We start from the raw sequence: 12500 nt of genomic DNA on the forward strand, positions 1-12500 counted from the left end.
TATTTTTCATCACATTGCTTGTAGGTTAGGCCCTTTTTTCGATCAAAAGTGACCCAAGATCTTATGTCCAATGAATAATTTTGATGATAAACCATTATTATTATTTTAACTTTTTCTAAAAATAAATTCCAAAAAGTATAGTTTAAAATGCTTATTGTTAATAACTTTAACAAAATATTTTTGATGTTAATACTTTTAAGTAAATAGTTATTGACAAAGCATTCTCTTATTTCATAATAAAAATGTAGATGTTTCTTACTTTTGTCACATTTATTTTAGACAGAAAAACTGCAAGTTAGCAAAGTTCATTTAATAGAGTTACTTTTGCATTGAGTTAAAAAGAGTTATAAATGTTTTTTTTTTCTCTCCGCAATCAAATAAAAAAAAGTTTTTGCAGTTATATAGATTCTGACGAAATAATATTGTATACATATATATATATATATATATATATATATATATATATATATATATATATATATATATATATATATATATATATAAAATTATATAATTTTGTATATATATATATATACAAAATTATATAATTTTGTATATATATATATATATATACACAAAATTATATAATTTTGTATATATATATATATATATATATACAAAATTAATTTTGTATATAAGTGTATATATATATATATATATATATATATATATATATATATATATATATATATATATATATATATATATATATATATACACAGTAAACTCCTGGTTATTCTAACCTCCAAGGGGTATAAGAATTTATTTCGAATAACCCGAAACTCGAATAACTGAATATACTCTTTAAAATGACCTACTTTAAGTTTCTTTCAAATTTTAATAGAAGTAGAAAGTAAAAAAGTAAAAGACCCTTGGAATTTGGTGCTACTTCAGTTTTATCCTTGTAAAATAATAAATATTTTACAATTCATTGAAAATATAGTCCATTTTTTTTTTTTTTTTGTTCCTTAAATGTGTTTTTTTATCTTCAAGGGGAGCAAAAATTGTTTCGAATAACCGAAATTTTGAACAACTGCAGGTTTGAATAACTGCATTTCTGCATAACAGCATTTGCATGAGTTTGTTAAAGAAAGTTCACAGGAAATAAAAATTACTTCGAATAAGCAGAAAATTTTAATAAGTGCCGTTTTAAATAACCGGGAGTTTACTGTATAATAAATAAAAATAATATGTATATATATATATATATATATATATATATATATATATTTATATATAAATTTACAATAATATTTATAAACTCACATAAATAAGGTTAGGTGTCACTCATATAGTTAAGAACTAGTCAATGGAGTGATACCTGAACCTATAATTATAAATTATATATATAAATAAGTTATATATATATATATATATATATATATATATATATATATATATATATATATGTGTATATATATATATATATATATATATATATATATATATATATATTTACTTTTTAAATTTTTTAATAATTATACTAATTTTTTTTTTTTACATTTGCTTTCAGACCTCTAATGGTACAAGTTTTGTTTTTTGATTTAGATTCTGTATCTCAATGATATCCTGGCCTATCGATACGATATCCTGTTAATTGTATTTTTATATATTGCATAAATATATATGCAAACACTCACACACATAAATTTTAAAGAAAATATTTATATTTTTATATACATATCTATAAATTGTATATGTTAAGCTTTTTTATATTTATCATTGCACATTACTGTTTGTATTAAAAATTGATTATGGAAATATTGCGAGGGCAGAGTTCAACTTACAATTTAGTTTTATTTGCCAATTCAATATATATTATAGTCACGTTTAATTACGTTTAATAATATTTTGCGATATTTTAAACAGCGCATTTAAGCGTTGATTCAACGTTATATTTCAAAGTTTACTCGACGTTCTGAGTCACGTTAAATTGACGTTTTACGTACAATGTTACAAATCCTTGCAAAATAGACTGCTTTAACAGCGTTTATGCAACGCTTTTTAGGTAACGTTTTTTCAACGCTAAGTTGCGACGTTTATTCAACGCTTTTTATGTAACGCTTTTTCAACGTTTAGTTGCGACGCTTTTGTAACGTCATTTAGTAACGTTTTTTCAACGTTACGCAATTACGCTTAATCAACGTCTATTAAACAACGTTACATATCTTTGCAAAATCGATTACTTTGTCAACGTTTCCGCAACATCTTTTGCGACCGGTTTTCAACGTTGATTCAACGTTGTCATGTTTGCTGGGTAGCCACGTTTTATTACGTTAAATAATATTTTGCGATATTTTGTACAGCACATTTAAAGCGTTGATTCAACGTTATATTTTACCCATTATTCGACGTCTTTGAGTCACGTTAAATCGACGTTTTACTAACAACGTTACAAATCCTTGCAAAATAGACTACTTTAACAGCGTTTATGCAACGCTTTTTAGGTAACTTTTTTTCAACGCTAAGTTGCGACGTTTATTCAACGCTTTTTATGTAACGCTTTTTCAACGTTTAGTTGCGACGCTTTTGTAACGTCATTTAGTAACGTTTTTTCAACGTTACGCAATTACGCTTAATCAACGTCTATTAAACAACGTTACATATCTTTGCAAAATCGATTACTTTGTCAACGTTTCCGCAACATCTTTTGCGACCGGTTTTCAACGTTGATTCAACGTTGTCATGTTTGCTGGGTAGCCACGTTTTATTACGTTAAATAATATTTTGCGATATTTTGTACAGCACATTTAAAGCGTTGATTCAACGTTATATTTTAACCATTATTCGACGTCTTTGAGTCACGTTAAATTGACGTTTTACTAACAACGTTACAAATCCTTGCAAAATAGACTACTTTAACAGCGTTTATGCAACGCTTTTTAGGTAACTTTTTTTCAACGCTAAGTTGCGACGTTTATTCAACGCTTTTTATGTAACGCTTTTTCAACGTTTAGTTGCGACGTTTTTGTAACGTCATTCAGTAACGTTTTTTCAACGTTACGCAATAACGTTTAATCAACGTCTATTAAACAACGTTACATATCTTTGCAAAATCGATTACTTTGTCAACGTTTTCGCAACATCTTTTGCGACCGGTTTTTAACGTTGATTCAACGTTGACATGTTTGCTGGGGTAGATTGTTTCTATCTTGTACAAAATTATTTTGAGTTAGGGTCATGGCACCCCATACCGTGAAGAAGCACCTACCGTGGTTTTTGAAAAACCAGTAAATTTTTTATGTTTTTTTTTTTTTTTAATTTATTTTTTTAGCATTGTTTTATACAAAACTAACTTATTTCACTAATAAATAATTTTTAAAAAGATGTTTTTTAAAGATTTGAAATGTTTTTTTACCCGCAAATGTTTTTTTAATGCTTTCTTAAGAAAATCTTTAACAGTAAAAAAAAGTTTGTTTAGTTTTTTTACGGCTTAAAACTTATATAATTTTTTTGATAAAAGTTTAAAATAGTTGTAAAAAAATTGAATATTTTAAATTTTATCAAAAAATATAAGTATTTTTTGTATAACATTGTTTAATCTTTTACACGATAGATGATTACGAAAATTATAATAATTAGCACTTACCGTTTATAAAAATATTTTTTCGGACGCGTTTTATTTTGTGAAGTTTTCTCTTTAAAAAACCATTTCAGTTCAACTCAATTACCAATTAAAGGTAATTTAACCCAAGGGAGTATTTATTTGATATGTTTTTTTATACTTTATTTATCATGTGAAATGAATTTAACCCTACCCAGCAAACATGTCAGCGTTGAATCAACGTTAAAAACCGGTCGCAAAAGATGTTGCGGAAACGTTGACAAAGTAATCGATTTTGCAAAGATATGTAACGTTGTTTAATAGACGTTGATTAAACGTTATTGCGTAACGTTGAAAAAACGTTACTAAAATTACGTCAACAAAAGCATCGCAACTAAACGTTGAAAAAGTGTTACATAAAAAGCGTTGTATAAACGCTGTTAAAGCAGTCTATTTTGCAAGGATTTGTAACGTTGTTAGTAAAACGTCGATTTAACGTGACTCAAAGACGTCGAGTAAAGGTTGAAATATAACGTTGAACCAACGCTTAAATGCGCTGTATAAAATATCGCAAAATATTATTAAACGCAATTAAACGTGGCTATAATATATATTGAATTGGCAAATAAAACTACATTGTAATTTGAACTCTGCCCTCGCAATATTTCTAAAATCAATAATTAATACAAACAGTAACAACAATGATAAATATAAAAAAGCCTAAAAAATACAATTTATAGATATATATATAAAAACATAAATATTTTCTTTAAAATTTATGTGTGTGAGTGTTTGCATATATATTTATGCAATATATTTAAAAATACAATTAACAGGATATCGTATCGATAGGCCAGGACATCATTGAGATACAGAATCTAAATCAAAAAACAAAACTTGTACCATTAGTAGTCTGAAAGCAAACGTAAAAGAAAAATGTTATTAAATTAGTATAATTATTATTAAATTTAAAAAGTAAAAATAAATAAATAAGTTTATATATATAAATATATATATATATATATATATATATATATATATATATATATATATATATATATATATATATATATATATATATATATATATATATATATATATATATATGTATATATATATATGCATATATATATATATATATATATATATATATATATATATATATATATATATATATATATATATATATATATATATATATCTTATTTATATATATAATTTATATTTTTTGGTTGTGGTGTCTCTCAATATAGTAGTTTTTTTCTATATGAGTGACACCTAACCTTATTTATGTGAGTTTATAAATATTATTGTAAATTTAATATTTTATGGTTATATAAATGAATTATTATTATATATATAATATATAGATAAACAAATTACATATATATATATATAAATTGAATATATATATAAATTATATATCTATATAAATTATATATATATGTATAAATTATATATATGTATTATATATATATATATATATATATATATATATATATATATATATATATATATATATATATATATATATATATATATATATATATATATATATATATATATATGTAATTTGTAATATCGAACAATTTTCATTTCCTGTGAATTTTCTTTAACAAACTCATGTAAATGCTGTTATGCAGAAATGCAGTTATTCGAACCTGCAGTTGTTCGAAACAATTTTTGCTCCCCTTGAAGATAAAAAAACACATTAAAGGAACAAAAAAAAAAAATGGACTATATTTCAATGAATTGTAAAATATTTATTATTTTACAAGGATAAAATTGAAGTAGCACCAAATTCCAAGGGTCTTTTTCTTTTTTACTTTCTACTTTTATTAAAATTTGAAAGAAACTTAAAGTAGGTCATTTTAAAGAGCATATTCAGTTATTCGAAATAAATTCTTATACCCCTTGGAGGTTCGAATAACCGGGAGTTTACTGTATATATATATATATATATATATATATATATATATATATATATATATATATATATATATATATATATATATATATATATATATATATATATACATACATACACTGGCAAAATTAAGTAGCATTAATGATAAATCCAAAACTCAAACAATAAAACAAAATTATTTACGTCAGAATCTATATAAGTGCAAAAGATTTATGTTTTATTTTTAAATTTGATTCCAGAGAGAAAAAAAACGTTTATAACTCTTTTCAACTCAATGCAAAAGTAACTCTATTAAATGAACTTTGCTAACTTACAGTTTTTCTGTCTAAAATAAATGTGACAAAAGTAAGAAACATCTACATTTTTATCATGAAAAATAATGCTTTGTCAATAACTATTTACTTAAAAGTATTAACATCGAAAATATTTTGTGGCCGCCACAAAGTCCAGACCTTAACCCTGTTGAAAATATATATGGGCAATTTTGAAATCTAAAATAATTGTACGATAGCTCATTTCATTTAAGTTACTTTTACAATGATTTAAAAAAAATTATAAATATTTTTTTTCTTGTTTACAATCAAATTTTAAAAAAACATAAAATTTTTGCAGTTATGTAGATTCCAACGTAAATAATTTTGTTTTTATTGTTAGAGTTCTGAATTTATCAACAATGTTAATTCTGTATATATATATATGTATACATAGATATATATATAAATATAAACATATATATATATATATTTATATTTATATATATATATATATATATATATATATATATATATATATATATATATATATATATATATATATATACATATATATACATATGTATATATATATATAAAAATATATACATATATATAAATATACATATATACATTTTATGGAAGTCAAATTTTACAATTAAAAATAGTCACAATTCCATACATAAATTAAACTAAATTAAACTTACTTGATTAGTTGTAACTATAAACCATCAATTTAAATCATATAATGTACTTCGTTCATAAGATGGAAACCAGTTAAAACCATATCATTCCTCTATCTTTGATCCACCAGAACTTTACTAAATAAACTTACATCTAAAATCAAATTATAACATGTCAAAAAAATTTAAACAGTATTATTAAAATCAGATATGACTAATAGTTATTATTAAGTTTTATTTATTCTTCACCATATAAAAAGCTAAATGCAAAGAAAAACACAATCATTCACTAACATAATTACTTTCATTCTTTTTTGGAGTCCTCTGTAGTCGTAAAATTAAATCCTTCGCCTACTTCTTTATCTAATAATAGATACTTATAAGTAATTATTTAGTAAAACAAATTTAAACAAAAATGTAAAAACTAAAATGTAGACCCAGTGCAAACAGATTACGATATATATCTAGGCAATCATAATACAATAAACAGATTCAAAATTTTACTTATCCCAAAATAAAAATAAGATTTATTAGATGTTTATTTGATATAGTACTTCACCATTAATATAAAACTATAACAGTTTTTTAATTCATATAAAACAATTATAATAGCAATGAGTACTGTAAAATTTAATGACCTCCAGTAACTTTAATTCTTTTAACTCTAAGCTTGTTCCATGAATAACTAATTGGAAAACTATTATAGGCACCTTTCATTGCATGAACACCAGTTGACAAAAATAACCAACCATCTTCTACCCAACAACATAGAGCAACTGCCTCTGCTTCAATCCATTTTTAAAATAAACAACTTAAGCCCAAGATTGTGAAGTCATTGTAATAGATCATCTAAAAAAAAGACATTCGTTTTATTTACATATATATATATAAATATATAAAATTATATATATATATATATATATATATATATATATATATATATATATATATTTGTAATGTATGTATATATATGTATAGATATACATATACATATATATATATATATATATTTATATATATATTTATATGTATGTATATATACTTATATATATATATATATATATGTATATAAATACATATATATATATATATATATATATATATATATATGTATATATATATATACATTTATAAACAAATATATATGTTTATATGTATATATATATATGTATATATACATATATATATATATATATATATATATATATATATATATATATATATATATATATATATATATATATATATATATATATATATATATATATATATATATACACACACATATATTTACATTTATATATATATATATATATATATATATATATATATATATAAATATAATGTATGTATATATATGTATATATACACATATACATATATATATATATATATACATATATATATATTTATATATATTTATATATATAAAATATATATATACATATATATGTATATATATAAAATGTATATACATCTTATATATATATTCATAATTACAAGCATTAATACATAATATTAAAATAAATAAAAATATATGATAAAGAATAAATGTTAGAAATAATTATATAACACCAACTCTATAACTAGGACTTAATACTTTTCCTATTAAAATTGGAAGTTTTTCAAAAAGATGGAAATAAAGTTTTTTATCCTATTGTGTTTTTAAACAAAAAAAACATAATAATGCATACTTTCATTATTAGTCGAAGATTTTATACCGAAGTATTTTTTTGATAATTAGGGTAAGGTGTTTAAAGTTTTTCAAATAAATAAAATAAAGTCTGTTAACAGACTAAATTTAGTCTGGCTTATTATGTTTTAAAAATTTTGATATTACTTAAAACATCTGAATCTTATCAAAATTAAATTCTATTTCTAACTTAGAAATAAAATATTAAATACAACTTTGCAATTTATTAAAATGGTCATTTTAAAATAAATAAATCATCAACAAAAATAACCTGAATAAACCGAATATACTCTGAGATTTATGTATGTTATATACAATTTGATGCAAAGTCTAAAACTTTTAAATTAGCCGCAATAAAAAGAAGTTATAAAACATAACTTTATTTAAAAAAAAATTTTTTATACTATCTGCATGCATTCTATTAAGTTTTCATTGCCTTTTCTTTACGGCAAATTATTTTTGTAATGGCTAGTTAATGAGACAAAAATTTTCAATGATGTGTCTTCCTCAACGTTGTCAAAACAACGTTTAATTAACGTTGGCATAATAACACTTTTTCAACGTTTTTTAACTACCACATTTTCAACGTTGGTATAGGTTGATATTTATACGCTTATTCAACGTTGAAAATGTGACGTTTAAAAAGCGGTTTATTTTTAACGTTGATGAAGCATAGATTTTGATTCGTCTTTAAAGTGGCTTTTTGCGTAAGTTGATTCCACGTTGACTAAACGTCTTTTTTTGAGAAGCTAAATTACGTTACAATTTCAACGCTTATTCAACGTTTAAATTTACCGCGATTTAGTATACAAAAACAAACATTGATTCAACGTTGAAAGCGCGTTGTTTTTGTTACTGCAACGCTTTTTCTACGCTGCGACCGGTTTTCAACGTTGATTCAACGCTGACATGTTTGCTGGGTAGGGAGTATTTATTTGATATGTTTTTCATACTTTATTTATTATATGAAATAAATTCGATTAGAAAGATGCAAGGTTCAAAAAAGAAAAAAAATATTCGAAAAAAGCTTTTGTATTCAGAATAACAACTGCATGCAGCACTAAGAGCTTTAAATAAAGGTGAAAAAATTTGATGTGTCAGCAAAAAGTTTAATGTTCCTGAACGCGATACCTTACGCGATAAATTATCTGGTAAAAGCCAACCCAAACGGCAAAACTCTGGCTTTAAATCATATCTTGGAGAAGAAATAGAGAATGAATTGGTTGCTTGGTTAATGCAGTGCACTAACATGCCCAGCAAACATGTCAGCGTTGAATCAACGTTGAAAACCGGTCGCAGCGTAGAAAAAGCGTTACAGTCACAAAAACAACGCGCTTTCAACGTTGAATCAATGTTTGTTATTGTATACTAAATCGCGGTAAATTTAAACGTTGAATAAGCGTTGAAATTATAACGTAATTTAGCTTCTCAAAAAAAGACGTTTATTCAACGTGGAATCAACTTACGCAAAAAGCCATTTTAAAGACGATTCAAAATCTATGCTTCATCAACGTTAAAAATAAACCGCTTTTTAAACGTCACATTTTCAACGTTGAATAAGCGTATAAATATCAACTTATATTATCTTCTCAAAAAACCGCGTTTATTCGACGTTGAATAAAAGTACGTAAATAATCACTGTAAAAACGTCGCAAAGTTGAAGGTTTATCAACGTTAGACATTAGCTGCTTTTTCAACGTATTTAAGCTATTTATGAAACAACGCTTATTCAACGTTACATATACCAACGTTGAAAATGTGGTAGTTAAAAAACGTTGAAAAAGTGTTATTTTGCCAACGTTAATTAAACGTTGTTTTGACAACGTTGAGGAAGTGACACATTGAAAATTATTGTCTCATTAACTAGCCATTACAAAAATAATTTGCCGTAAAGAAAAGGCAACGAAAACTTAATAGAATGCATGCTGATGGTATAAAAAAAATATTTTGATAAAGTTATGTTTTATAACTTCTTTTTATTGCGGCTAATTTAAAACTTTTAGATTTTGCATCAAATTGTATATAATATACACAAATCTCAGAGTATATTCGGTTTATTCAGGTTATTTTTGTTGATGATTTATTTATTTTAAAATGACCATTTTAATAAATTGCAAAGTTGTATTAAATATGTTACTTCTAAGTTAAAAATAGCTCTTAATTTTAATAAGATTCAGATGTTTTAAGTAATATCAAAATTAATAAAACATAAAAAGTCAGACTAAATTTAGTCTGTTCACAGACTAATTTTTTTATTTATTTGAAAAACTTTAAACACCTTACCCTAATTATCAAGCAAATATTCAGTATAAAATCTTCAACCAATAATGAAAGTATGCATTATTAAGTTTTTTTTATATAAAAAGACGTTTAAATAAGAAACTTTATTTCCATTTTTTTGAAAAACTTCTAATTTTAATAGGAAAAGTATTAAGTCCTAATTATTGAGTTGGTGTTGTATATTTAATTCTAACATTTATTCTTTATCATACATTTTTATTTATTTTAATAATATGTATTTATGCATATATATATGGGTAAATTTATGAATATATATAAAAGAAATATATACATTTTATATATGTATATATAATGTTTATATTTCTAGTCCTAATTTTAGAGTTGGTGTTGTATATAGAATTCCAACATTTATTATTTATCACATACCTTTGATATGTATTTTTATTTATTTTAATATTATGTATTAATGCATGTAATTATGAATATATATACATATATATATATATATATATATATATATATATATATATATATATATATATATATATAATATATTATATATACATATATATATATATATATATCAGAAATATATACATTTTATATATACATATATATATATATATATGTATATATAATACATATTTAAACATACATTATTATATATATATAGTATATATATATATATATATATATATATATATATATATATATATATATATATATATATATATATATATATGTATATATATATGTGTGTGTGTGTATGTATTTATATATATATATATATATGTACTATATAATATATACATATATATATATATATATATATATACATATAAACATATATATTTGTTTATAAATGTATATATATATATATATATATGTATATATACATATATATACATACATTATATATATATATGTATATATATATATATATGTATATATATATATATATATATATATATATATATATATATATATATATATATATATATACATATATACATATATATATATATACATATAAACATATATATTTGTTTATAAATGTATATATATATATATATATATATTATATATATATATAATATAAACATATATGTATATATAAATATATATATATTTATTATTATATATATTTATATATATATGTAAATAAAACAAATGATGCCTTTTTTTTAGATGATCTATTACAATGACTTCACAATCTTGGGCTTAAGTTGTTTATTTAAAAAACAGATTAAAGCAGAGGCAGTTGCTCTATGTTGTTGGGTAGAAGATGGTTGGTTATTTTTGTCAACTGGTGTTCATGCAATGAAAGCTGTCTATAATAGTTTTCCAATTGGTTATTCATGGAACAAGCTTAGAGTTAAAAGATTTAAAGTTACTGGAGGTCATTAAATTTTACAGTACTCATTGCTATTTTAATTGTTTTATATGAATAAAAAAATTGCTATAGTTTTATATTAATGGTGAAGTACTATATCAAATTTACTTTCTATAATTAACGGTGAAGTACTATATTAAATAAACATCTAATAAGTCTTATTTTTATTTTGGGATAAGTAAAATTTTGAATCTGTTTATTGTATTATGATTGCCTAGATATATATCGTAATCTGTTTGCACTGGGGGGTACATTTTAGTTTTTACATTTTTGTTTATATTTGTTTTACTAAATAATTACTTATAAGTATCTATTGTTAGATAAAGAAGTAGGCGAAGGATTTAATTTTACGACTACAGAGGACTCCAAAAAAGAATGAAAGTAATTATGTTAGTGAATGATTGTGTTTCTCTTTGCATTTAACTTTTCATATGGTGAAGAATAAATAAAACTTAATAATAACTATTAGTCATATCTGATTTTAATAATACTGTTTAAATTTTTTTGACATGTGATAATTTGATTTTAGGTGTAAGTTTATTTAGTAAAGTTCTGGTGGATCAAAGATAGAGGAATGATATGGTTTTAACTGGTTTCCATCTTATGAACAAAGTACATTATATGATTTAAATTGATGGTTTATAGTTACAACTATTTAAGTAAGTTTAATTTAGTTAATTTATATATGGAATTGTGACTATTTTTAATTGTAAAATTTGACTTCCATAAAATGTATATGTCTATATTTAAACGTCACATTTTCAACGT

At 22.2% G+C, this 12500-nt stretch overlaps 3 long non-coding RNA genes across 4 annotated transcripts in view; 2 read left to right on the forward strand and 1 right to left on the reverse strand.

Moving 5' to 3' along the window:
* The window catches only part of LOC136088545 (uncharacterized), a 3974-nt gene extending 2165 nt beyond the window's left edge, over positions 1 to 1809 (forward strand). Inside the window, exon 4 of the long non-coding RNA XR_010642251.1 lies at positions 1549 to 1809. This is a non-coding gene — a long non-coding RNA (uncharacterized LOC136088545). The remainder of the gene's footprint in view (positions 1 to 1548) is intronic.
* A 2378-nt stretch (positions 1810 to 4187) lies between these two features.
* Positions 4188 to 7274, reverse strand: LOC136088546 (uncharacterized). Its single transcript, XR_010642252.1, has 4 exons — positions 7044 to 7274; positions 6700 to 6768; positions 6430 to 6559; positions 4188 to 4422 (listed from the first exon to the last, which is right to left on the reverse strand). It is a non-coding gene; the product is annotated as an uncharacterized LOC136088546 (long non-coding RNA).
* A 4221-nt stretch (positions 7275 to 11495) lies between these two features.
* LOC136088547 (uncharacterized) overlaps positions 11496 to 12500 on the forward strand; it is a 4531-nt gene continuing 3526 nt past the window's right edge. For both annotated transcript variants that reach the window (XR_010642254.1, XR_010642253.1), the window contains exons 1-3: positions 11496 to 11738; positions 12053 to 12121; positions 12262 to 12391. This is a non-coding gene — a long non-coding RNA (uncharacterized LOC136088547). The remainder of the gene's footprint in view (positions 11739 to 12052; positions 12122 to 12261; positions 12392 to 12500) is intronic.

Source organism: Hydra vulgaris, chromosome 12 (assembly GCF_038396675.1).
Source record: "Hydra vulgaris chromosome 12, alternate assembly HydraT2T_AEP".
Taxonomy (NCBI): domain Eukaryota; kingdom Metazoa; phylum Cnidaria; class Hydrozoa; order Anthoathecata; family Hydridae; genus Hydra; species Hydra vulgaris.